This window comes from Drosophila guanche, unplaced genomic scaffold, assembly GCF_900245975.1.
Source record: "Drosophila guanche unplaced genomic scaffold, DGUA_6, whole genome shotgun sequence".
Classification (NCBI taxonomy): domain Eukaryota; kingdom Metazoa; phylum Arthropoda; class Insecta; order Diptera; family Drosophilidae; genus Drosophila; species Drosophila guanche.
In genome coordinates this window covers 2,529,157-2,555,960 of record NW_022995753.1, presented here as the reverse complement: position 1 = coordinate 2,555,960, position 26,804 = coordinate 2,529,157, and the positions used below count along the sequence as shown (strand labels likewise).

The following is a 26,804-nucleotide window of genomic DNA, read 5'->3' as shown; positions in this document are numbered from 1 at the left end:
GGGGGGAACATAAATCAATCAGTGGGAGAGTCAGATCCCTTTATGAGTCGCTCTGGCCATGGCCATGGCCATGGCCCCCAGCGTGTGTCCAAGACAATCCTAGAAGGCGGACAGACAGGCTTCATGCATGTGGCATGTCACATGTATCTACGGATATGTCCGCCCTCAAGGCCACATTTGAAAACCGAAAATGCCCAAGCGTCTGTCTGTCCCGGTTATTATCGGTTATTAGAACGCCTTCAAGGCAAACCGAAATTAAAGAAGATATAAGCCTCCACGGTAATGGTCATTCTTTTACGATGAACTCGAACATTTCGAGGGCTTAAAGGCCCGTAAAAATCTGCTCAGCGAATCTCAATGATTCATCAGGGGTTGTCTCACAGAAATGCTGGGAGGAAACGGCATGAAGAGAGTAATTCCAAACCAAATGATATTTTGGGCTAGGAATACTTGTGCAATGAATTTCTCGAAGGAAACTCTTTAATTATGTCTGGCGGAGTACGAGGTAGAACGTTGTGGGACGCGTTTAGAAGCGTCACTACTTTTAGCAGCAGTCTCTAGGCAAAATATGGTTGGTTGCTCTAAACTTATCAAATACTGGGTATAAATAAGGAAAAACTTTAGACACAAATGCAAATTTAAGTACTAGATATTATAAAAGTTACAAAAATCAAGAAAATGTTTTCCATTTTAGACTAAAAATGTAAGGAAAATATTCGAATATGTGGTGGATCACTGCTCATCACTTTCCATTCCATCTCATGGAAGAGCTAGAGGGTATACAAAAATCCAAATGAGTTTCCCCATTCCTTTCCCCTGGTCCATCTCTCATCTCGCCTTTCCTCTGATTGATATATCAAATTGATGGCCATCCGCCGGCTGCTGTATAGTCAAATGCTCCTCCTCCTTCTCCCAATTTCCATTGCCCCGTAGATGCTTCTGCCCTACCTCCCATCACCCTCCGACTGCCGCAATCTGTCTATTGCCATCTCTGTTCAAACTCTTAACAAAACTCGGCAATGTTTGTGCCTCTCTGTGCATTTGCTTTTCCTTTTTTGCTGTTGCTTTTCCTCTGGCCTTTTTTTCTAGTATTTGTTGTTGTTGATAGTTTTTGTTACGTTTTTTGTTTCTGTTTTTTTGGGCGATTGCATTTTGCATGCAAATTCTAACGAGTTGTTTGTGGTCTTGTCGAGGCGTTGCCAACAATAAAAAATGGCCAACCAACACACAAACACAAAAAAAAAAGGCAACAGCAGAAACAACACTGATAGCAGAGCAGAGCACAACAATGCCAACAATATGGCGTTTATTTGCTGCATTTGTGCAACATTTTGATATGAGCATTCCCACTGATTGAGTTGCCTTCGTTTGTGCCTAAAAACCAAAGGCAAACTACACAAAAACCAGACCAATATCGCAATTGATATGCATTTTTCAATTAAGATTTCTCGGCAAGGATTCTCATATAACATTTTCCCGTGAATCTCTGCCTGCACTTTGTGTGGTGGCTCTTTGATTTGATTGCTGGTAGAAAATATTTTATGTCTGGTATTTGAGGGATATTTTCTTGTTTGTTTGTTGCTAAAACCATTCGAAAGATTTGTGTTTATTATTTATTTTCAGGGAATGTTTGCACAAACATATTGTAATTGAAGAAGCAACATACTGGAGACTATTCAATGGAATTCTTTGAGGATTTATGAAAGGTATTTATAAAATAAATGTTTGAAAATTTGTTCATGCATTTTCTTCTTGTTCAATAGTCCCGCAAAGATCCCGTGAAACCCCCGAAACTTGGAAGGTTTGAAATATTTATTTAAACATTTAAATATGTGTATTTAAGTTCTTTAATATTAGATACAACTCTCTCTGCTGCTCTGCACTTCTCCTCCTTATTTACCATCTATATGTAATACCGATCGATGTTCAACTTTTAACCTGGTTTTTCCTTGGCCAAAAAAAGCACTCGCCTAATGCAATTCTCGAATGCAAAAGCCATAAAAATATCTATTTTAATCGAACACTTTGTAGAGAACTCTCTTAACATTTTTCTTATATTATTTCTCCTTTGGCTCAGCTCTCCGCATCCCCTTTTCTCTCTCTCTATCTCTCTCTCTGTCACTCTCACTCTCTCTGTCCTACCCTCCGCTGTTCAGGTGAGAGGAGGACGTTGCACGAGATGCTGCAGCGTTTGGCAAAAGCAATTTAAAGTCTTCTGAATCTTGGGTTCATCCTCATCCTCATCCGTCCATCGTCGTCGTCGTCTTCGTTGTAGTCGTCGTCATCTGGGGGCCAACAGCAGCAGCGGCAGCTGCAAGAATAAGCTGCAAGAGGAGTTGTTCCAAGCACCAAGGCATTGAATGTATCTTATGGATACATCCACAGCATCCCCGGTCCACGTTCTTGAATGTATTTGAATGCCTCAGCTGCCTGCTGGCAATTCGATTTCATGCTGCAATTTAATTTGCTTCACTCTGGCCCCGACAGCAGCAGCAGGCAGCAGGCAGCACAGTTTTCGATTTGAAAAGCAAAAGTATCTCAAGGCAAGAGGTTCCTTCTGCCGAACCAACACCCCTGCCAGCCCCACTTGGCAAAAAGGGCAACAGGTTCGGGGGCTCGTGGACTCATTAGGCAGTCATCGAGTGCGCTCTCGGCACACACACAAAAAGGTGAACTCAATGCCAATCCATTGGCAGTCGGCAGTCGGCAGTTGGCAGTTGGCAGTCGGCAGTTGGTTTATCATTAACACATTTTGTGCATGTTGTGCATCATTAGAGGAGGCACATGAAAGGTAAGGTATAGTCCGCCACCACCCAAGCACGCACGGCCACGATACAGTGCAAGAAATGTGTGGGTGCGTTGTTTCGGGGTGTGCTTTGCGAGTGAAGATACTTTAACACTTACAATTCCCGTTCTAGCTTTAAAAATAATAAAACTTGAACCGTTTGCACTTGTTTGTTCGATTCAGCCTCATCTCTGCGCTCTCTTCGAATTCGAATTCCATTTCTATCAGTGCAGTCATTTCGCATGTTTCATTATTTCAGAAATGCTTCTGACACGTGGCGTCTGCAGTCAGGCCACCACACCACACCACACCACCCAGCTGGTAAGCCTCTCCTCTCATCCTCCTTGAGCTACACACACACACACACACTTATTGAGAGCCCTTGCCACACCCCATGCCCTAACCAAAATTATTCAATGATGTCAATGCCAAAGAGGAGATTTTCCCAGGCACCACTCCTGCCACTGACCGTTCCTGCCTGCGCCTTGAGCTGTGTCCGTGCTGCTCCTGATTTTCCTCCTGCTTGCCATGCATATGAAAATTGGCCAATTTGGCGCAGCGTTTGGCTTCACTTTGTTGTTGCTGTTGCTGTTGCTGCTGCTGCTCCTAGAATCCAGCAACAGGATGAGGCACAGAGACCAGAGACCAGAGAGCAGAGCCGCAGAGTGGCGGAGTGGCAGAATGGAACTACATTTGAATTTTGTTTCCTTTGGGCTCTGGGACTCTTGGCGTTGGTTTTGGTGTTGGTGTTGGTGTTGGCGGGATCCTCCACGTAATGACTTTAATTAACATACATCCACGAAACTTTTGGCAGTGGGGTGCGGTGGCTGGCTGCAGCTCTTGTGGCACGAGCGTTCACGTGGAAGCCAGAAAAGGGAGCAGCAACAAAAACAAAAACATAAACCGAACCGAACCGAAGCGAAGCGAACACACAAAATGTGGGCCACAACTTGGTGGCCAATGTTGCAGCTGCAACAACAAAAAAGACTGCACACGGGCAGCAGCAGCCGCAGCAGCAGAAACAACAACAACAACAACAACAGCAATCGGTAGCTTAATGAAAGGGAATGGCATTCCGCCAGCTGTTTTTGTTTCTTCAACTTCTTCGGGCATTCAAAAATATTTGATCAAATGAATGAGAAAATTTCATGGCAAAACTACAATTTTGCCCACCAAAAATGCCATCCACAATTATTGGGTCAAGTGGAGCGTATGAATGGATGCTTGGAGAATAAGAGGCCTAACTTGGGGGGGGGCGGGGGATAAGCTGCACAGCAGGAAAGCAATGTCATTTGAATACCATTTGAATATGCTGTCGGGAAAAGTGTGGCACTTGTCTACATATCCGCCACATACTGCGTATGTTGTATCCTTTAATCGAACCAAAAACTGCCGACCTCTTGCCATAGAGCAGAAAGTTTTATTTCCCTTTCTGTGCTGTGGCCAATCTGTTCATCAAACAGAACCTTTTTTTTTTTTTTTGGAAAAACTTATTGGAATTTCGAAAATGATAGTGTTGACATCCAGCCCCCACTCTCACACTCACACTCTCTCGCACTCTCGGCACTGTCATCACAGCCTAAAAGCAGATGAGGGCCAAGATTTTGTGTGTGTTTTTTATTTCGCTTTTATTGTGTTTTATGTCGCAACAACACACAGACAAGCGCCCAGCCAGACAGACGGACAGACGGACAGGCGGACAGGCACACAGAAAAAGTCAACCAGAAATCGGCTTAACAGAAGGGAAAAACCCGAATGAAGAAAGAAATGAATCCAAAAGAGATGCGTATCTTGCGGTGCCCCAAAACTTCCCCTTTCGCCCTGCCTTGCTTATCATCTCCATGTTAGTGGAGGCTTAGGCCATGAAGATTTTCATTTTCTGTTTCATAAAGTGGAGGGAATTGGGAAGGGGTCGGATTCGGAATGGGTTTCGAATGTGGAGATTAAGTCTCTCACTCTCCATGCACTCTCCATTCTCCAGCCTCTCCTCCCATCGGTTGGCCAGCCTCTTCTTCGATATTTTTGATATGCATCTATTCGGGCCTGTCTTTGGGTTAAGAGGTCTCTCCATGGCCTCCATGGATGGATACTCTGTGGTGCTTTTTATTGTCATTTTGTTTGGAATTTGATTATAGGAAAGAGATTTTGTTTTCTTTCATTATGGTCTGCGTTTTGTTTATGATTTGTCAAGATCTTAAGACCATGGAAAATGTGTTTGGCGATAAAAGCTCTCTCTCGCTCTCTATGTTTCCATAGGAGGAGTGGTACTAATAAATTCACCTTTTACCGCAAAATATTGCCCAACATTTGCAAAAGACAAACAGCTCAAAAAGCCAGAGAGAAACTAGAGAAACGCCAGCCCATAAATCTCCAGCGAGTGGAATCCATGGCCTGCCTGGCTGCCTGTCTACCTGGCTGTTGATTTTTGTCAACCTAATACAAAAAGCAAACAAAATTTGTGTTGGCATTTGGTTAGATTTGCCAGAAGCGGAGCGGCAGGAGGCGTGAGCATAAAATGGGGCGGATGGATGCAAATGGAGTCTGACTCGGAGAGTTGGCTTAAGTGGGGGGGAGCGAGGAGTTCTTGGGCTCAGGGTTCAAGTGCGGCAGCAAGTGGAAAAGCATAAAAGTGGACACTGGGGATTAGACGTTGATGAAGGAGCACGAAAATCAAATATTCGACGAGCAGTAGTTGCTGGCTATTGAGACTTTTATCAGGTGGAATGCAACTTTTGACCTCAAGCCACCGCACTGGACTTGCGGCTTACCTACCCCCTGAGGCTTCTTTATTAGTTGAACTTATTTGAATTATCACCAAAATTCCAGGAACAGCTTGTGCACTTGTTTGGAATCGTTCCCCATAATCGCCGCTGTTGAATCTCTTTTACTTACCATTTTCCACTTTCGTTCCACTTTCGTGCCAGATGCTGCAATGAAAAAAGCAATTGGAAATGGAAAATATTAGAGCAGAGTCACAATTTAATTAGCATGCGTATACTTTTTCAACAAACTGTGTTACCAAACAAACAACACAGCAAACAACAAAATACATAAGAAAATATACTCTCTCAGAAATGGAAAATGCTTTGCTTTCTCTTCAGCTCTTACAGCAAGAAAAAAATGATGGAAATGTTTTAGGGCATTGTATGTCAGATGTGACTTACGAATGTCAGACAAAATGAAATTTTACCTCTCTGGGTGGATTTCAAATTTCAAACCCCCTGCAACATCCCCATCTGTGTCTCCTTTCATGCACCCCGCCCCGTCCATCTGCTGTTTGTAACATTTTGCTTTAGCATTTTCATCATTTCAAAGTCAAATGTTGGATAAATAAAACTGTTTTACCCTGTAGTTTTTCTTGTTTTTTGTTGTTGTGTCTGTTCAAAGCTTTTTCTCGGAATTCATAATTGAATGTTTTTTTTGCCCCATCCTTCTGCTGGAACGCCGTTCATCGTCGTTCTGTACAACTTTCTGTGTGTTTTTCTCAGAGGATGATATGGGATTTGCAATTGAATTAAATTCTGATGCCATTTGTCTATGGGTTTCCATCGTTCGTTCGGTTCGTTCGCCTCTCCCGATGGTATTTTCGTCAGATCCTCTGGTTCTCTGATTGAAATTCTTGTGATTGTGTATTGGTGGTGGAGAGCGAGGCTGTGTTTGCTTGGGTTAATTGTTCGTTCTGTGCATTGATTGTTACAACTACGAAATTGAATGAAGGAATGGCATGAGGCTTCAAGTGGAACTTCATCAATGGTTCCATTCGTAGGGCATAAATTCCTTCCAAAATACACGTTTGTATAGCTTTTAGTTGCTTTTTCATTCCATACTTTTCATTTCCGCCTTAGCAATAGTTCTACGTAAGCTGCCATCAATCCGAAGCCGCAACATATTTGTGCACTGTCCTCTTTGGCATTGAAGATTTCCCCCACATAATGCTCTTACATTTTTTTCAAACTGCAGCCGGGGGAAACAATTCTTTAAGCAGACCAACAGAGAAAGAGAAAGAACCAAACCCGAAAATGAATTGAAACCTTAAGAGCCGAGTTACCCGAGTAATGGTCCAGTGTGCGGTCGCCTGTCCATGGCTTTTCCAAGTATTTTTTCCGACTGCAAAGCCCCACAAATGTAAATGTCATTGCAAAAATGTTCTAATTGAGAGCTGAGAATGGGGGTATGGTGGGTTATGGTACTTGAAACAAAAAAACCAAATACACAAAATCAGTAAAAGTAAAAACGCTGAAAGGGGATGATGCTGATGCTGATGTGCGGATGTGCGAATGTGCGGGAGTGGTGGCAATACAAATAAAATAGAATTTTAAACCACAAGAAAACGTGCGTTATTCATTTTTGAATTTATAACACAATTGGGAGGAATGTGAATGCGAATGAATGTCAAAAGAGGAAGTCGAATTGGTGGCTTCAGCTGAAGACCAGAGGAGTGGCAAAAGGGCCGCTGGATGTGGATATCCAACCGCCCCGCTCTAGAAAAGGAGTGAAAATGCGCAGTGAAAATGAATTCTTCTTGTCTGCTACTCTCGCCTTTGATACACTCTAAGGAGTGAGCATTGGCGATTTTTGGGCAGTGGTTGCAGGGGCCTGTCTAGAGCAGAAGTTTTGCGTTCAAAAATGATTTTTTTTGTTTTAATTTGTTGCCACTGAATGGCTCAACGCAGTCTCCAAGACATCTCACATCATTCAATTTGTTCAACTTTCACCTCTTGAAAGGGTATTCTGAAGCACTGGTATATTTTTTCGGTTTCTGTTTCTGTTTGTGTTTCTGTTTCTGTTCGGTTCGTTTTATTTGATTTTTGGGTTGTTGTTGCCGTGTGCAACACATAAAAATAGAAATAAATAAGGATGTGTTTGAGGTTATAGCAGGGAAGGAAGGAAGGAAGGATGCCGCAGCAGCAGGAACAGGAGACGGCACAGGGATGGCAAAGTCAAAGGAAATCGTGTCGTGGCAAATGTGACACACACACCTCCTCCAACCAACCATCCACACACGCGACTTGCAAATGACTCGAGTTCTCGCGGCAAAATTGACAAAAAAAAAAAAAAAAAAACGAAAAAGGAAAAAGGAAAATGTAAAAAAGTAACCGAAAGAGGAGTCACACAGAAAGTGGCAACAGAATGTAACCTGTGCGAAATAACAATAATGATCATCATCATGAGAATTGTCCTTCCACAACTCATCGCCACACTCACGGGGAGCTTCTGAATTTCTTCACATAGATTGCCGGCTGGCATTTTGAAAGTGAACTTCAAGTTCGTTCCGTTGGATTCCCATTTGGGCAGCCCCTTGGGGGAATGTGCTGATATTTCTACACCATTTGATGTTTTTCTGTCGCTAACAAGTTCATGGTTGATGGAGGTGTTCACTCCTGGCTCTTTAAGGCGACTTTTGTGCAGTTTTGTGTAGCAAAGAAATGGATTTTGGTTTAAGTTTAAGTCTGTGGAAAGGCATCCATGATTTTGGCGATTAATCTCTACAAAAAACTTGAGCAAACAACAAACTTAATTTGTGTTTTTTCCTTCCCCAGCTAAAAACTCAATTTGTTATCTATGAAACCTTCTGGGGCGAGTGTTCTTTTGGTAAGCGCTTGTCCTACAATCCTGCTAATCAATAGCCCATTGTTAATCAATGATCCGAATGCAGAATTAATCGTCAAAGAAACCGAAGACCCACTGCTACACACGAATTTCTTATGACTGAGGGGGTTACGGACACGAGTGACGTCCACGGGAAGACCCGCAGCTGGGGTTTCCACCAGAGCCGCGTTGCAACCCCTTTTTGTTTTTTGTTATTTTGTTTTTTTTTTTTTTTTGTACTGCCATGAGTCATGGAGGCATGGACTTGTGTTTGCATACAGATAAACCCATACCACACACACTCGAGCAGATATGGGGGCAATTTTTTCGAACGTACATGCATGTGAGGCATGCCTCAATAGGCAGCAGCAGCAGCAGCAGCGTCTTTCCAGTACAATCAACCGAAGAGAAAGAAAGAGGCAAAGCGGCGACCTTGTAGGAACAAATTATTGAATGCTCCTCTCTCTCTGCAATATGTGTGGCATGATGGAGTGTGCAAATATGTGTGAAATTTATTTGCCACACAACTCGTCCCAGGGGAGTTGTGGAGGAAGAGGGAGAGTGGGAGTGGGAGTGGCAGTGGGAGTGGGAGTGCCGCCCGTATCCGTATCGAGTGTGTGTCTGTGTGTGTGAGCAACCCTTTTCCTCGTGCATTATTTTGTATTTCAGGGGTTGCTGCTTTCACAGCACCCATTCCCCATGTCCACCTTTTTGGTTGTTTAAAAATCACTTGATTGCACAAATGCTCATTGAGCTAATTTTAAAAATAAAAAAAGTGAAGTAAAGGAGAGGAGAGGAGAGGAGAGGAGAAAGAAAACGAAGAAGGGCAACTTGAGCTCACGGTTACATTTGATGGGATTCCGATTTCCATATGGAACACAAAAAAGGGAAGCCCCATCTGACATTACCCCGTACCGCCTAGCCCCTACCTCCTCTCCTTCTCTTTGAAGGAGAACTTCTTAACTGACTTAACTAAATTATTAGCTTCTCCCACTCCTTGTACTCCTTGCTCGGCTGCAGGGTTAATGCTCATCAATGTGGAAAAATGTGTTAAGTCCTTAAAAACAAAAGGGCAAACGACGCACGGTGGGCCATTCAGCCATTTCCGCTTGCTAAATTGATAACTTCTGAGCGAATCAAGAGAACTGCATTTAATAGAAATATCATACAAATTTTAGTATGCCCAAGTCCGTGGCGCTACAATGTCTAAAAGCTTTGCAATATATTGTAAAAGTCCCGAAATTTTCACGAGATCGTTGAATATTTCTAAATCTTTGTGTAAAATCCCTTTTTGCCCTTCGATTGCCCTGTTTTTGTATGGCATTTTAGGCTGCAACAGAATTTGAGACTTTTGCCACCTCCTTTCGGCTGAGGCTCCACTGTGCGACGTTTCGGAGCTGGGGTGCTTGATGGTTGATCAAATTACCAGACCCCGAATACGGTTCTACCACTTTGATGCACTTGAGCCGTGCCCCGTCTGTCCCCCTGGTCCCACTGTCCGTCCGTCCTGTCGTGTCGTGTCAGCAGAGTAGTCAAAGAAGCAGTCAACTCCAGGAGAAGGAAGTGTCCAGCCGAAGGAGGAGACCAGACCAGGCCAGGAGCAAGCAGACAAGTCCAGTAAAGTCCATGAGCAACTACAAGTATTGTTCCTTTTTTTGGGGGGTGTGGAAGGACTAGCGGACTCTAGATGGAACTCCCTTTGTTGTGTCGCCTGTTTCCTGGGGGTCACTTTAATTAATTACATGAAATGAGTTCTTTTCTTCTTGCGGTGTGGTGCGGTGCTGGTGCTGTTGGAAGGTTAAAGGGCTGTCAGCCATAGGCCAAATTACACGGTGAGAAATGCTCGAGCACAAAGGGCAAAAACCATTGAAAGAGGAGAAGAGAGTGAGACAGGTACGGCATGGTAAGATAATCCCGTACTTGAGAACTTTTGAGAGTTTTGCCTGCATTTATTTTTGAGAATTTCAATTAATTTATGCAGCCATTAAAAGCGTACAAGACAGAGTCATCACAGCAGCTTCAATGCTGAATTTATCCAACAGATTCTGACAGATATTCACTGTAGACTTTCCCATCTGCAGGACTCAACGATAGCCGACTGTATGTGTGTGTGGCTGAAGTTCAAAGCTACGAGCTAGTTCCCCTTCTCGGGGCTGTCTAAAACAAATCCATTTAGTAGACGACCGACAGACCATCTTCTGGACTGATTCGCACTTGAAATGAGTTTTCTCTGTGGAAAACTTTTTGGAGAAAAGTTCCGAGCTATTTCGCACTTCTTCGCGCCCTTTGAACTGTCTGCAACTGTCTCTCTCTCTCGCTCTCTCTGTGTCATGCTTGGAAGTTCCATTACCAATTCCATTTAGCCAATGAACACAGCAACAAGAAGAACTACGAAAAGTCAACCAAAAACGAAAAGAAAAGATGGAAACACAAATTTGCTCTCGCTCTCTCTCTCTCTCTCTCTCTCTCTCTCTCTCTCTCGCTGGCTCTCTTCACGTTCTCTCTGCTGGGTCTTATTTTTTGGGGCATGTTTGGGCAATTAAATCATTTTGACCATAAATCGAATTTCGCAACAGTGTCCGTGTCCGTGTCCGTGTCCATGTCCGTTTCCGTGTGTCCGCCCGTGTGTTCTCCTCCATCCACGGTGTTAATCCAATTAACTTGGCCTGCATCAAACACATTCCTTTCCAGGAGCAAAACGAAGGCAAATGAAAGAAAACGGAAGACGAGAGAATGTTGAGCAAGTGGCAGCGGCAGCGGCAGTGGGGCTTCCCTCTCCGAGTGGTGGTGGGGGAAAGAGGGAGACGAATAAAGAAATGAAAACAGTTTCAAAGAAAACTCAACTCAAACTTCAAGTTTTATAGTTCCCCCCACTGTTGTTGCTGTTGCTGCTGCGGCTGTTTTCTTGGTCTCCTCCTGGACTCCGTCACTCCCTCAACATATATCCTTTTGCTCCAGCACACACACATGCGGACAAACATATGTACATATATTTACCTTATATCCCCACTCTCCCATATCATCTCTTCTTGGCTACAAATTTCATGCGAAACTTCTCGACTCTCTGGAAACTTTTCACAGGCATTTCATTGGAATAACTTCCACCGCCGCGCTCCCATATTAAACTTCCCAAAGAATCTCTGCCCCTCCCCTCACCGCACCGCATAAGGTGGAGCAATGCTTGTCCTGACAAATGTTTTCATTGATTTTTACGAGCAGCGAACGTATAAAAATAAATTTCTCCCGTTTGTTCTTTATTTTATTTTTCATTTTTGTTTTGTTTCTGATTTTTATGTTTGGCGCCCAAAAAAAAAAAAGCCACCTCCAAACCCCCCGACCGGCCCCAAATTTAGAAAGAGAAAGCAGCATACAAAATCAGGGGCCCACATGTACAAAAAGTTTTCGTTTTTTCTATGCAACCAAAAATCTCAATTTTTGTTTATTTTTTTTCCCCGTTTGTTTTGCGTGTTTCGTTGTGTTATTGCTCTTCCGCCACTATTTCAAATATTCAGGAAGGGCGGGGCGCAGCGGGAGTGGGGTGTCAGTTTTATGATGCCATGCCCCCACGCTGGGCTGGGCTGGGTGTGCGGAAGGGAGGCGCCAATGTTAACGATCCTCCCACCCAACCGCCAACCGTTGGTTGGCCAACAACCTACAGCCACCTCCACTGCTGATGTCTATCCATACGATATGCGTGTCCTGGTTCATGTGTCGTAAACGCATCATAAACGCAGCTGCCACTCCACACACACACACACACACACACAAACATTGAAGCGGACATGGCATGGGGCATCATCATCATCAAAATGATATTTCATATTTACTCCCTTTTTTTTCTTGGAGTGGCAAAGACTTTAAGAGACTTTTGCAGAATATTCATTGGCCGTTGGCACCAGGCAGGCACTCCACCTGATCTCTTTGATCAACAGGTGGGGCCATGCTCGGAATCCACTTATTGTGCTCAAAATTAAACGACGGGAACGAATAACCGTGGAAGGTTGTGCAGGTAAAGCATAAAAGGAAGCTTGAAGGAAAGAAAATGTCACAGGAAATGATCTTCAAGGATGTTCAATCGATTATAATTCAAGAAAATATTCAACTCGCATTTAATCGATTGAATATTTCAGACTTTCAGCGGGGAAATTGTCTCGGAATGACCATATCTTTCGGTTTCTATTATTCTTTGAAGAACTTAAGCCTCAGCCATTTATCATTCCCTGGATTATCAATTCTTCATGGCCATAAAACTTTCAATCATCATAAAACTAAAGCAAATGATTTTAATTGTTTCGATTGCTGGCTTACCCGAGAATGGGAAAATGGGAATTATTATCAGCCGAAACATAAAAACAAAATATGAATTATCTGCTACAAAATGATTCTTTCTTTTCACTGGCCAAGATGCATCCAAGATGTTGCTGTGGCAAAGGTTTGATTAGACTTTTATTTTTGTTTCTGTGCATTTTACGAGTCATAAAATGCATTTCAACAACATCTTGAAACAAGAAATAAGAAACGGGCAGGGAACGTGGCATTAACGTATTATAGTATTATTAATACCCCTTGTACTCCATCTCTCTCTCGCTCTCTCTCTCTCTGTGGATTTTGAAACCCTTGCCTTATGCCGGGCATGAGAGATGGAGGGTCGAAGGGTTCATTCTTGGGACGCAACTCGAGAGTCGAGCCCAATAAAATGTAATTAATTTGCCAAAAACTTTTGCCTTCACAAAAGCCAAAAGCCAATAAACCAAAAGTCGAAGACGGAGATGCTGCAGCAGCACGACGATGTCGATGTGGATGTGGATGCCAGGATTTGCATGAGCCAAAAAATGGGGGTAAGAAAAGAAGGCCAAGCCAGAAGCAGGGCAAACAAAAAGCTGCAGCAGCAGCAGCGAGAAGAGAGCCAAGAGAAAGGCCAACAGCTGCTCGACATAAAACTTATAAAAGCTGGCAAAACTCCTCCAAGCCCCAGAGAAGACACAGGGACAGCAGCAGGACAGAGTGTAGCTGGTGCTGGGGATGGGGAAAAGCTCTGGCATTGCTGTATTAAAAAGTTAATAAAAGTGGAGCATGCCACAAGTCGTGCCGCAATTTGCGGCGGCTGCAGCTGCTCCTGCTGCTGCTGCTGCTGCTGCGTTCCGACTCAGAAAGGATATGGATATGAATATAAGTAATCCTAGTGCCACACACAGAGTTCCAGAAGAGAGCATACATAAGCAGCAGCAGCAGAAGCAGTCCTCCTGACGGTGTCCTTGAGGGAAGAGGAATAAAACTTGTTGCTCTCCAGGTGGCATAAGCTACGACTTTTGCACTTGCACTTGCCGCACTTGCCGTGGCTGCCTGCCTTCCTGCCACCAAGAGCAGCAAACAATTAAAATCCTCAAATGACGGAGGCACTCGACTGCCTCTGCCTGCCTGCCTGCCTGCCTGCCATGTGTGTGCGTCCCAGAAAGATGTTCTCCTTTGCAAAAGCATCAGCATTAACCAAGAATTGCAAGGAAATTAATTCATTCAGCAATGGCAGTTATGTAAGTTCCATTTAAGGCATTCAAAGCAAACCAATCCCTGGGCATAATCGATTAGAATCGAGTTTCCTCGCAAAGAGTTTCCACTTTTCGGAACACATACAATTTCTGCTGCCTCTGGCCGCAAGCCATAAATAAACTTGTGTCAAATTTTAAACCACAAGAAAATCTGTATTATAGGAAGTATATATATAAACGAGTTTGTGTGTGTGTGTGCGTGTGCGTGGCATGCAGCACACTCGTGTGGATGTTGCAACTAAATGCAACTCTCTGCTGGCAAGTGGCGAGAGCTCACTTCCACTTGCGGTTTCAAGGGTTACTCCACGCATGAAAGAGGCTGAGCAGAAGGCAGGAGGCAGGAGGCAAGAAGAGCACCCAAGGACCCAAAGAAGCAAAGCCAAGCCCCAAAGACCCCAAGAGTCAGAGTTAAAGTCGGCAGCGTGGTGGGAAGCGGGGTAGAAGATGCTTGCATTGAAGGCAGACTGCCACTGGGGCTGCCACTGCCTTTCTGTGTGCACTTTAAGTAATGCAGCCAATTGAAAATGTCGAACAAGTGCCACACACACACACACACACACACACGCCAGCAGGCAATAGCCAACAGAAAGCGGCAAGCAGTGCGCTGCAGCGTGGAGCTAATTAAGAACGCATTAAAACGATTTGTGTGCAGCGCAACACAGGCAGCAAATCAAAGAAATTGTAGGGCAGGGAATGTAATGGCAACTCGCCTCAATGTGGCACAGATTAAGCTGCACAAACAGACTCTCCCTCTCCCTCTCTCTCTCTTGGTCTCTCTGGGAGGATTATGCCAGAGAGCGGGAGGAGGCCATCATCAAAGACAATTAACAAAGCATCCAATGCTGTTGCATAAACCCCCCCGAATGCCAGCACCCCACAACCCACGTGAAAAGCGCATAGAAGAGCGAACCCTAAGCTGCTTAGCAGCTGAAACTCCCTTTGAACACATTCCACATGAAGCGAAAGACAAACTTTAAGCCACAAATGGCATAGCCCCAAAAATATTGTATTGAACTTACACCGCAGAGTGGCCAAAGCTACAAAGCGATGGGAAAAGTGCAATTAACAGGCTAAGGAAGTGGTAGAGCCAGGAAAATGATGCAATTGATTGGTGATTTCACACTCATAAATGGGTTATAGGAATTCAAAGGAAAAGAGATCATTCAACGGCGAATCAGTGTCATTCGAGGCAGTGCTGGAGCCTCAATTATAGTTGCAAAATGGAAATAAACTGACAGTCTGGCATATTGCCTTGTGCTGCCGTGTCGTCCTTGAGGCAGAGACAGGCAGTCTCTGTTGCAGAGGCAGACGAGCAAACAATGCGAAACTTTGTGCCAAGCCATTAGAAATGTCCAACAACAAGTGGCCATCGCACACACACGAGAAGGAGAAGGAGAAGGAGAAGGAGAAGAAAAACTACTTGGAAAAGCAGCAGCGTAGGAAAAACTTAAAAGCAACTTTCCGTGCGAGTGTGTGCACAAATATTTTCAATTACAAATTGTATTTTTCCGTTTAGATAAGCAAAATTTATGGCAGGACTTTCGCTGCTCCCTTCGGGGTGTCCCACGTTGCCGCTGCGCCAACAAACACTTTTTCGCTTGGTCGGCGTCGCAGTTGTAAACAACGAGCAAATACAACCAAGAAAATCACCGTAGAGCCACGTAGAAGAAAAACCAAAGAGTACCCAAAAGCAAGTAGCAGACGGCAGGCAGGCAAAAGACCAAAAGACGCCAACAAAAAAATAAAAAATCAAGCAAAAAGAGAGAAGCGCCAACGATGGACACAGCCGCCACCCAAGGAAAACTGCAGGAGAAACTTAAACCAAAAAATAAAAAAAGGGAATAAGAAAGAGCGCGCTCCCGCACACAGACAGAAGAAGCCGCCAAGGGAAATGGCGTACAGATTTATAGAGTATTTTCATTTTACGTGCTTCTCGGTGGCGCCGCCAAATGTCACGTGCGCAGACATCAGGCGGCGGCCAGGAAGGATGCTGCATTGCATGGGTGTGGAATGGCAGGCATTGCTCCTTCTGCTCATATGTGGCTGTCACATGAATGCAATTGCCAACTTAATACCGAAGGCAAATGCAACAAACTGGACAGCCAGACAGACAGAAACAGAAGCCTCCCTCCTTATTTTATTTCTTCCACCTTGGACTGTCCTTCGAGCAGGATTGTCATCTCTCTGCACTCGCATTTCAATAAAATTAGATTGCGACTCTGTTTGTGAAGAGTGCGGCCATAATGTGCGGCCAAAGGTGTTCGTCTGTGAAAGGAAGAGTTTAGAAGCTGGGAGCTGGGAGCAGGAGTTGGCTTTCATGGGTATTATCGATACTTAAGTTATTTCTCACATTTACATTTTGCCCCATGCACGTTCCACACAGAGTCGCAGGATATAACAAATGAGAGCTAGAGAGAGAGAGAGAGATAGAGAAATCGCAACGGATAAAAAGCAAAATGAGTAAAGGAATTGCAAATGCTGTCTCGAATGCCACTCTTGCATTTGTTCCCATAAGTGAAAGGTCACATTTGAACCAACAGCAGTTGCTTTCCTCTAACTCTTCGACTTTTCAGCTCACGCAACCCTTAAACAGACCCTATACTAGGTGAATTCTCTGCGGAATATATCCACAACAGCTTCTAGTACCATTTACATGTAATTTAAAACTATTTGCCAACTTTTAACACATCCCTGGCAAAGCTGGCAGCTCCTCTGTCACAGCGTGGCTTAGCATCTTTCCATTCAGCATCATTCTGGCATCAATTTCATGGCAATATTTAACTAGAAATGTAATCTCTCTCCACTGCCACACAGACACCCACACATACACACATGCCCATCCCCTGCAACCATAAATAGTAAAAGAGTCTTGAGGCTTAAGCACAAGAATCAGGCGCTAATAGACGCCGTGTCTGGGGTGGCGGCATCAAACGTTTGGTGTAGATCGTGTGAAGCCATCAAAAATAGAATTGACACGTTCTGTATGGCTCTGCCTGACTGCCTGCCACAGTGCTGTGTGCCAGATGCACGCAATGCGACAACAACAAGAGCATGCCCCATGCCCCCGGAACGGCTGCCTGCCTGACTTCGTTTCTTTTCTCTGGTGGAGTGGTGGAATGGTGACCCCAACGTCGACGTCGTCTTATCATAATGATGACGTTTACATTTCAATTAACGGAGAACAACATAATTGCAGCAGTCAAATTATATAATTATACGCAAACAACGAGAGAGGCACAAGACGGAGCAACACGAAACAGAAACAGAAACAGAAACAGACACACACAAACAAGGGAGTTCGGATCCCAGGGAAATGAAATGCATTTTCTCTTATGGGGCGGGCAGCTGCAAATGTCATGCCGCACGCCGCACGCCGCAACGCAGGTGTTGCCCCATGTGTCAAAAAATAATCATTTTGAAATCACTTCAGACAGAGGGAAAAATCAGTTAAAGATGAAAAATGCGTTCGCGCCAAGAGCGGAGGGGGGCGAGTGCGAGGGCCTTGTCAAGTGTTCCTGGTGGCGGTGGTGGCATGCCCCGTCCGTGTCTCGCTGTCTTATAATTTCATTTCAACATTCAATGCAATGAAATGACGGACTTCAAGCGGCTTCAAGCTGCCAGTCAGTCAGTCAGTCAGTCAGACGGGGCCCACAGCTGCCTTTTGAGATCAACAGTTGCACTGAGAGAAGCCACCAACTGCAACTAAAAGGAGTGCACAAAATGATGTTGGTAGTATTTAAGCTTTTTGTTTTCTCTCAGTGCAGCCACACGCACCATTTGAATGTGCGCTCGAATGTCCAGCGATCGGCAAGCATTTGGCGGCGGAGATTTTTAGTCGTGAAGAAACTGAATCCCACAATGTAAAATACCTGAGAGAACTTAACACCGACAGGGGAACAGGGAGACGGAGAGGAACGGAAAGAGAGAGTGAGACAGAGAAGAGGAAAACAATAAAAACAAAAAATTGAATTGTTTTCTATCGTGACACATGAGATGGGGACTCCGGCGACTGTCGCCTGAGGCGGCTCTCAATGGGCGCATAATTTTTCATGGCACACATTCCCCGAGAGCATACACATATAATAATAATAATAATCTCTGCTCTGTTTGGTAATTTATTAACAATTTCTGCCCCTCCGGTGTCTGCGTCGCTGTCTCCCTGCTCCCAATGGGTTGGCGGTTTCGCTTTCAGCGTTTTATTTCAATGCGATTGAAAGCACTCTTGTGTGGCACCTGCCATCGGGAAAAGCAAAGAAAAGAAGTGGAAAGGGCGGGAGAGAGAGAAAGAGATTGTGGGGGGGGAAATGCCATTTGCCAGGCTGCCACACGCTTCCACTCTCTGGGATTTTGATGATGCAGCAGCAGGCAGCGCATTAAACAAATAACGCCCTGGCGATATTTCATTAAAAAACTTAACGGCTCTGACAGCACAACGTGAGTGAAGTGGAGTGGAGTGCAGCTCCATTGGCTAATGCCCCTTTGGCGTGGCGATTTGATGGAGCAACACAAGATGCATTTTAGCCAGACACAGACAAAGATACAGAGAGTGGCAAGCGGCAAGTGGAAAGTGGCAGTGGAAGTGTCAGAGTGGCGTAAACACAGGATGGCTAAAGTGGCAACACTAATGTGATCCTAAATACAAGGCGATATCCCATCGCAATTGCCAATCAACCACTCCCAGCAACACTTAAAGGCTAAAAGGATAACTAAATGTTTCTAACAAAAACACTTTAAGGGAAAAATGCTTAGAATCTCCATGCCACTTATTCGCATTTAGTTACTGCTCAGCTTAACTATTGGTTTTCATTATGTTTGCAGATGAATTTGTTTTTAATTGCTATCTTAAAGTGTTTGTTGGTGATTAGGATATTTAATTGGTTTATTTTAAAGTGTTTCTTAACCTCACAAGTGGCATTAAAATAATATTTTAGGGGATTTCTAGCCTTAATCACGTAATAGAACTTGTTCATGGTTCAAGAGGAGATTGATTTAACCTTAAACGCACTTTCAACAAACGCAAAATCCTTTTAATTAATCCTTTTATTTCAATCATTTTGTATCTTAAGAAGATAAATCAAATTTCAAAGACTCACAAAGGTTAATTTGCAATAATTTGTAGACTTTTTTCTGGCTTTTCAATCGATTTATTGCTGTATTTTTTATGGCTTTCCCCCACTTTCCAGGTTCATGATTGCCATGATTTTCCTTTGTGTTGTGTGTGTGTTTTTCTCCCTCATAGTATTATTCTGTTTAATTAGTTTGAAGAGCGGGAAAACAAGAAATGAGCCAAATGAAAAATGTATGAAAATAATATTCATTCCCATTCCCACTCTCCCCCCAATTCCACACAAAAACACACACAAACACACACGCACAGTTTGTGTATTTTCCCCCATTTTCCATTTGTAGAAATTGACAGTGAAATTATTATTGCTTTTTGTAGTTGTCGTTAAAACTGTCGTTGGGCTGTTCTGCTGCTTTTTTGCAGAGTTTGTCTATTGTGCGAGTAAATACCCCGCAAAGTAGAATTGTGATTGAGAGGATTGGCAAAGACCAGAAATTGTTGAATTGTATTGGCAAAGTGGCAAAGGTGTGGCATCGTATACTTGAGGATAGTTTTTTGTCCTTCCATTCTACTGAGTGAAATATTTGTTAGCTTTAGTTCTTAAAAATAACGATCAATTTATAAGCTCCTAGTTCCGCGCACAAAACTCTACAAACTTCCCTGGGTACGGGTGCCGTTCGCTTAGGGAAATGTTTTTCAAGTGCTTCAGGATAGCTCCTCCAGGGTATCAACAGTTTCAAGCACGAAATGCAAAGCATTTCCGTTATGTATGAATTATATTTGTGATATTCGTAGCTTTTGTCAATTTTGGTTTTGGGTTTTAAATATTTTTGTTGTTGTTTGTTTGAAATGCGATTGTTATTATTGTATGAGTTGGAAATTTTCGGTGTCAATTTGTAGTTTGCTTTTGGTTTGTTTTTTATGTGGCACAGTGTGGGCGTTTGGGCGTTGGTGCGTTTTTTGGTCATAGAATTTACGGTAAATTAAATTAGCCTGATTGCTGTATGCATTTTTAATGACATCACTTCAGTCCGGAGCCTCGTTTGTGGACTCCTTCTGCTGCCGTCTCCCCCCCTGGTGATCGGAGTGTGTCTGTGTGGTTTCTGTGTGCTTGTGCAATGATAAATTAATAAAATAAATGTTTATTACTTTTATTTCATTTGTGGCCGTTTCCACCAAACCTCCACCCCTGGGCTCACTGCCTTCTTCGGTATGGAAACGTAATTAAAGCGCCTCAGAAATTTCAATAAAATTTGTTATGTTCTAATTATGGGCCAACGAAGAAGAAAGCGGTCTGTAGAAAGAGAAAGAGCGACAGGACAGGCAGTGGCAAAAGCAGTACGTCCGCATAATAAAAATTAACGCCCCCACCCGGCTGTACCTTTGAGCTCTGCTTGTTTGCTTTCGGGCCATAATTTTTCTATTAGACAAATATGAGGGAGAGAGAGAGAGAGCAAGAGGCAGTTGAAGATGGGGGTTGTGTGGTATGTTTGTCATGCGAGAGTGTAATAAATTTTATTAAAAACATACACAAAACAAAACGCATAAACGCAAAGGAGACGACAGACCAGACGGACAGTCTCAAGGCGGTTCAAGAAGAGGGAGGGAGGAAGTGGAGGAGAGTGGAGAAAGACGAGGGGAAGAGTAGGGATAGGGCAAAACTTAGAGGTGAGGTGTGGGTCTTGCACACATTTTTTGGGTCATCATACGTGACCGGACGGCATTGGAATGCCGGGCAACGACGACGGGACGCGCCCTGGCTCCACGTCGCGCCACGCCACGGCACACCGTTACCCCCTAATCTTTTCTTCCCCTTTCCCCTTGCTGGTTTTTGCTTTTGCTACCCACCAACACAAAAAAAACACGATGTCCAGCTGAGACAACACATAAAACCGAAAATAAATAACGTTGCGGAGAAAGAGGCACAAAGAGAGAGTGCAACAAGCACCAGGCCAACAGAAGAGCGAGGGAGAGAGAAAGGCACGACATATCCCAAGGAAATTTCAATGAAAATATCAGGATTTACTCTCAGGTTTACTCTTCGTCAATCTGCGGCATGCAGCCTGATGCACAATCAAAAGTTTCTAAAGAGAATGCAAAAGCAAAGGCCTGGAAATTATGCGATTTATTGGTGCTACTTTGTAAGAATTTATTTCATCTATTGGCAGCGTATTAGTCTGTAGTTCCTGTGTGCCATGTTTCTGCAAGAATCAGAATCAGAAAAGTTTTCACAAGTACAACCAACACCTTCCAAAGTTGAACAGCCCAAACAACCTCTGGCGTGTGGTGTGCGGCATGTGGCAGAGGTAAAAAAAACGTAGTTAAGTGTGGCCAAATTAATGGACATTGAATGAAGTTGACCGGCCGGCCTGTCATAAAGCCTTCCATAATTACTTTTCACACCAGGCGGCGACAGCGGGGGCATAACGTGAACCCGAGCCGAACCGACTCAACGAATGACTAACGATGAGAAAGAAGAAAAAAAAAAAAACAACGATGGCAGGGGGAAGGGAAACAAGCCCATATTTATACACGTAGTTCATGTAATCTGTCAAACAACAGAACACAGAAAGCCGAACGATTATTACAAATAAAAAATCATAAATTTCAATAAATTTCTATAAATTCTAATTGAAAGAAAGAGTTATTGTCGTTGTTGTCGTTTGTGCTGTTTGATGTCTGCTTATAGGCTTAGGGAGGAGGCGACAGCACAGCACAGCACAGGCCAGGCCAGGCCGAGCCCCGTGTGTCGCACGACATTCATTCCGTTTTATTTATGGCACAAAATGGCAATAAAATCTAATAACTTTGACACAATTTAATTAATTTCGATTTTTCAAAATATGCCAAGAAGAAAAAAACGAAAGAACATAAAAATGTTTATATTCCAAAAGGGCAGGGAGCATTTCTATTAGTTTTGGGTCCCATATGCAAAGGGAAATTGAATTAAAATTCAACGAGAAGGCAATTTAAACAATTAGCCATTGGAAAATAAACACGGCAAGGGGCAGAAAATCCCATGGAATAGATTCTGCAAATGGAAATTTCAGCAGTAGCCTCGAATCTATTTTTCAGAGTCGAACCAATTTTGAGGGCTTTTGATCAAATCTATCAAATTGAAAACTAGTTTTAACTTGCCTTGAAAACGAATTCCAATTCGTTTTTCAAATAATTTGTAGCATGGGAATTTTTGATGGAAAACGCTACCAGGTTTTTGAGGATGTTTCTTATGGTTCAGGTTCTTCCCTTTCTCTTCGCTTGAATTTTCTTGAACGTTATTCAAACAGAACATTTTTGAATGTAATTAATTGTTGTGGAGTATTTTTGATACGTTTCATCAATTGGTAGTTTCCTATTAAAGCTCGTACCGAGTAATACTCTTTTAAGATAATTTAATATCGCAAAAATATATTAGAAATAGTTTAGAGGATTTCCTGTATTATCTGATTCTGGCTTGTCCCTCCATTTAAAGTTTCAAATATGTAAAGAACACGCGCTAATACCCCAACGCTTTTTGTGTGTTCGTTGCACAATCGAATCCCTCATTCGAATAACCTTTGAAGTGTAAGCCAGCGAGAGAGATCCGTTTGCATCCTCCAATCCGTTCCACATGAAATCTCTCGCAATTGACAAGAGTTATTATAGTCTTTTATGTGGCAGTGTGTCCTGTCTGTCCGGTCTGTCTGTTGGCCACCGAAAAAACCGCAATTGAAATGCAAAATATGGAGACCATGGAATTGCGAGTGCAAAAAAAACATGTGAATAAATACAAATATTTTGAGGGGGAAAAAGTCAAAATTCAATGATGGACAAAATGAAAAGCGTATGGAAATTAATTTTGAATGCAGTCTGGAATTGAAAGGTCTCCTCCTCCTCCTCCTCCTCTTCGCCTCCCCCTCTAGCGACAACCGCACTCTTGTATCGTTTTTAAATTGTGACAACATAAAAGAATTGTTAAAGTCCAAAAATAGCAATAAAAAGGGACAGGGAGAGGGAGAGGAACTCGAACTGGAACTGGGACAGCCAAAAGTGTGTGTGCGTGGCAGTGGCAGGAGTCAGAGTCAAAGCAATTTGCAATGCACCAAATGTCCAAAAACCAAAAACCAAAAGCCTCGCAGCAGCAGCAGCAGCAGATTTCCCCAGTGTGTGCGTGCGTGTATGTGTGGAAAATTTATTGATTTCCATATATTTATTTGTGTAAAATGCCATAAATTACAATTATTTAACAGGGCCGTAAAGTCAACGCGCCTGCCCGTCCCCACCGTCCTGTCGTGGGTTATCTCTCTGCTGGTTTGGCGCCTCGTTGGGTCAGTAGTGCACAGCACAGCTCTTCCTCACTCTCGCTTCCTCTCTCTGTTGCTGCTGTTGCTGTTACTGTTGCTGCCTCTTGCATAATTTGTTAGCCAAATTGCAACTCAACAAGCCAGGTACGACGACGCGGAGAGTCCAGGATACTAGGACCCTGAGACCCTGGACAAACACAAACACAAAATCACATAGAGAGGCCTGCCTGTCGGCCTGCCTGCCAGCCTGCTGCCTCATTGCTGGGAAGGCTCATCAAATATGCAAAATTCTGCAAGTCCTTGCAACAATCACAATTAGGGAAGGGGCGCCACAACACTGCTAATGAAAACGGTGACGGAGAATCACTGAAGAAAACACTCGGGCAAAACTGCGCCAGCAAGTGGCACGGCCTCGAAACTACTTAAGGGAAAGCCAAAAGATATAGGCAAATGGATCTAAAATATATTGAGGAATGCACAAGCTGAGAAACGGCTATGAAACTGATAAGAAATAATAAGATATTTAATCTGGAAATGCGTAAACTTCTGGTCCTGAAATGGTAATAAACCTGTAGAATTTCTAAAGAATTTCTCCGCTTCAATTCTTTCTATCCTTTCGCTTGGGGAAACATTTCTACAGCGTGTCACAGAGTCAATTTGTTCACTGAAAATCACGTAACTATCACAGAAATTCACACACGGAACATCTCTAGTCATCGCTTGAGAGCCATAAACCGTTTGCTGCTGTTGCAGGCTGCTACTGCCGTTCCTGCCTGCCTGCAAGGCAGGTTTCAGGTTGCCCTGATCAATCGCTTGGTCATTTGTTGGCTCTCTCTGTGAAGTATCTGTTTCTCAGTGTGTGTTTGCAGCTGCATCTGGTGGAGACTATTATGTCCGAGGGTTATTAACTGCGGGTCTTCGAAAATGCAATGCAAATAAGCAAATTTATAATCAAAAGAACGATTCTCATATTTAAGATGGCATTGGATGGAGAGACTCAGGAGGACTGGAAGGAAGGGGCGTGCGTGTGTGTGTGTGTGTGTGTGTGTGTGTGCACTTAATTTGGCAATTGTCTCTCTGCACTTCATACAGAAAGAGTGACCCAGGGTGGGGCGAGAGAGTTCATAGAAGGGAAGAAGATGTTTCTCTCATCTATGAATGTGTCTCTCCCCTCTCCATCACTCTACTTGTGTGTGTGTGTGTGTGTGTGTGTGCCTGTCTTTGTCATTAATATTAATTTCGTGTTTAATTTATTGTAATTTACGTGCATTTGATAAATCGTGTTATTATAATCAGTTGACTGGAAACGTGAACGTGAAGAAAGGACACACACAAGGAGGAGGCCTCTACAGGGAGTCCATCTGGGCGAATGGTAGTGGGGAGTATGGGTAGAATGGAGTGGGAATCGAGCCTCATATCTAAATGCCAATGACAGCTGTCCGAACAGACATTTGGTTGCCTGCCAGGCAGCCTGCCTGCCTTCTGGACTAACATAAAAGGTGGGTGGCAGCCACTTACCTTTCATTCATTCAGCAGCAGAGTCGCACAACATTTCCCTCTCTAATGGCTCATCAAACTTAAAACAAAAACTGCAATGAGAACAAGAGGGTGAACGTAATCAGTAAGGTGGAATAATTAAAGTATTCAATGGGTTATGAATAGATGGGCGCTGCTTAGGAGAATTAATCCACAATTTGCTGTGCTGTGGCAAAACATGAGGGGGAAAAAGTACGCCATAGAAATAAAGGGATGAGGTGGTCAAGGGATCGATTACATGATTATCAATCAATGCTTTGAAACGCTAATGATGCAATGAGTGAAGCGGTTACGAAACCGAATTTTAAAGCACACATAAATAAAAACGAGAAGGGACGTGTGAGACGCTTCTTACGCGTCACAACTTTTATACCCGGCACTCAGTACTACATCTGCACCTTAGCGGTTACTTGTCAAATTTTACATGTTTTCTTCATCTGCCATCTGCATCTACAACACTTCACAGGACAACACGCTCCTCTAGCTCGCCACCCTCACCTAGAGCCACACACTGCAGACTCGTGGCAGAGGCAGTGGCAGCACAAGCAGAGTGTGAATGAAAGAAAGTGGACGGGGTGGGTTTAGCCACTGAAAATGAATTTCTTCATTGTGGCTATAATAATGATCCAATTTGGTGATCTGATAGATATGGTCATTCCCTACGGAATGGCGTTTTTAGTTTTCTTTTATCTTCAAAATTGTAGAGAGGTTTGCGAGTTTTTTGCTCTTTTGCGGGGGGCGGAAGGGGGCGTGGCTCATTTTTGAAATACACTTGTAACAGTGTGAGCATACAGAAGTCTGGATGCAAAATTTGGTGGCTCTAGCTCTTATAGTCTCTGAGATCCAGGCGCTCAACAAGACGGACGGATAGACGGACAGACAGACATGGCTCTATCGACTCGGCTATTAATGCTGATCAAGAATATAAATACTTTATGGGGTCGGAAACGTTTCCTTCTGTGTGTACTCTTCTAGTACCGGGTATAATTAAAGCATTTATTATGCAAGCTTTCGACTTAGCGAATCAGGAGTAAATGTGCTACAATCCAACCATGGAATGTCTAGAAAGCATCCATCTTTAGCTGCCTTTTTCCATATTCTCTCAACGGCAGCATAGCGAATACACAAAAAGAGTCCTCAATGTATAACCCATCTGCTTCTGTTTCTTATTCCATAAAAATTCAAGGAGAAATCACCAATTCCAGTGGCCAGGCGCCAACTAATATTTATTACAATCTCATAGAAGGGGTGTCCAAGGGGAGACCTTTCGGAGGGAAGGACCAAACAGGGTCATGTCTGGGTTAATAAACATTTGTTCATGTGCAAAGAAATGCTTAAGGAAAAGTGCCGCATAAAAGGAGGGAGACTCCTGCATTTTTATAACAAAATAATTATATTTATTCCACAAGGGCTGACAGAGACACACACACAGAGACAAAGGGAGATGTGTTGGTGTCTATGTATGCATTGGGTATTGCAGCACAAAGCGCATTCCAGTCGAAGTAATGCAAAAAGGAGAATCCCCCAAACACAATTCCAATCACCCGCTCCACTCCCGCACTCAAAGTTCGCACTCAATCCTCCTGCTCGATCCCGATTCCCATTTATGTTCTCTCCCTCTCTGTCTCTCTCTCTCTCTCTCTCTCTCTTCCACTGTCGCTGAGCAGCAGCGCCCCTCCTTCTGTGCATGACGGCATCCATTGCACGCAACAACAAAAGGCAAAATGGTGTCTGGGGCGACAATGTGTTGCTGCATGCGTGTGTCCTGTATTGTCGTTGGCAATTATTTTTATTAGTTTACACAATTTTTATATGGAAAAGGCAAAAGAATGGAAGCGAAAGGAGCAGAACGGGAGAGGCGAACCGAACCCCGGCCATGGATCGAATCGAAACGAAGCGAAAACAACGCACAGCAACAATAAAAAAAAAATTTATTTTATTTTTTGTATGTACAACACAAGCCACATAAATATTTAGTATATTGTTGTATTTAATGAGAT

The 26,804-nt window shown here is 43.5% G+C and overlaps 1 protein-coding gene across 1 annotated transcript in view; it reads right to left on the bottom strand.

Annotated features, from left to right (window-relative positions):
* The window catches only part of LOC117588322 (box A-binding factor), an 86,805-nt gene that overhangs the window by 16,143 nt on the left and 43,858 nt on the right, over positions 1 to 26,804 (bottom strand). The window contains exons 3-4 of the mRNA XM_034279519.1: positions 24,787 to 24,857; positions 5,678 to 5,712 (exon numbers count right to left, since the gene is read on the bottom strand). The gene's annotated coding sequence lies outside the window, so the exon portion shown is untranslated. The remainder of the gene's footprint in view (positions 1 to 5,677; positions 5,713 to 24,786; positions 24,858 to 26,804) is intronic.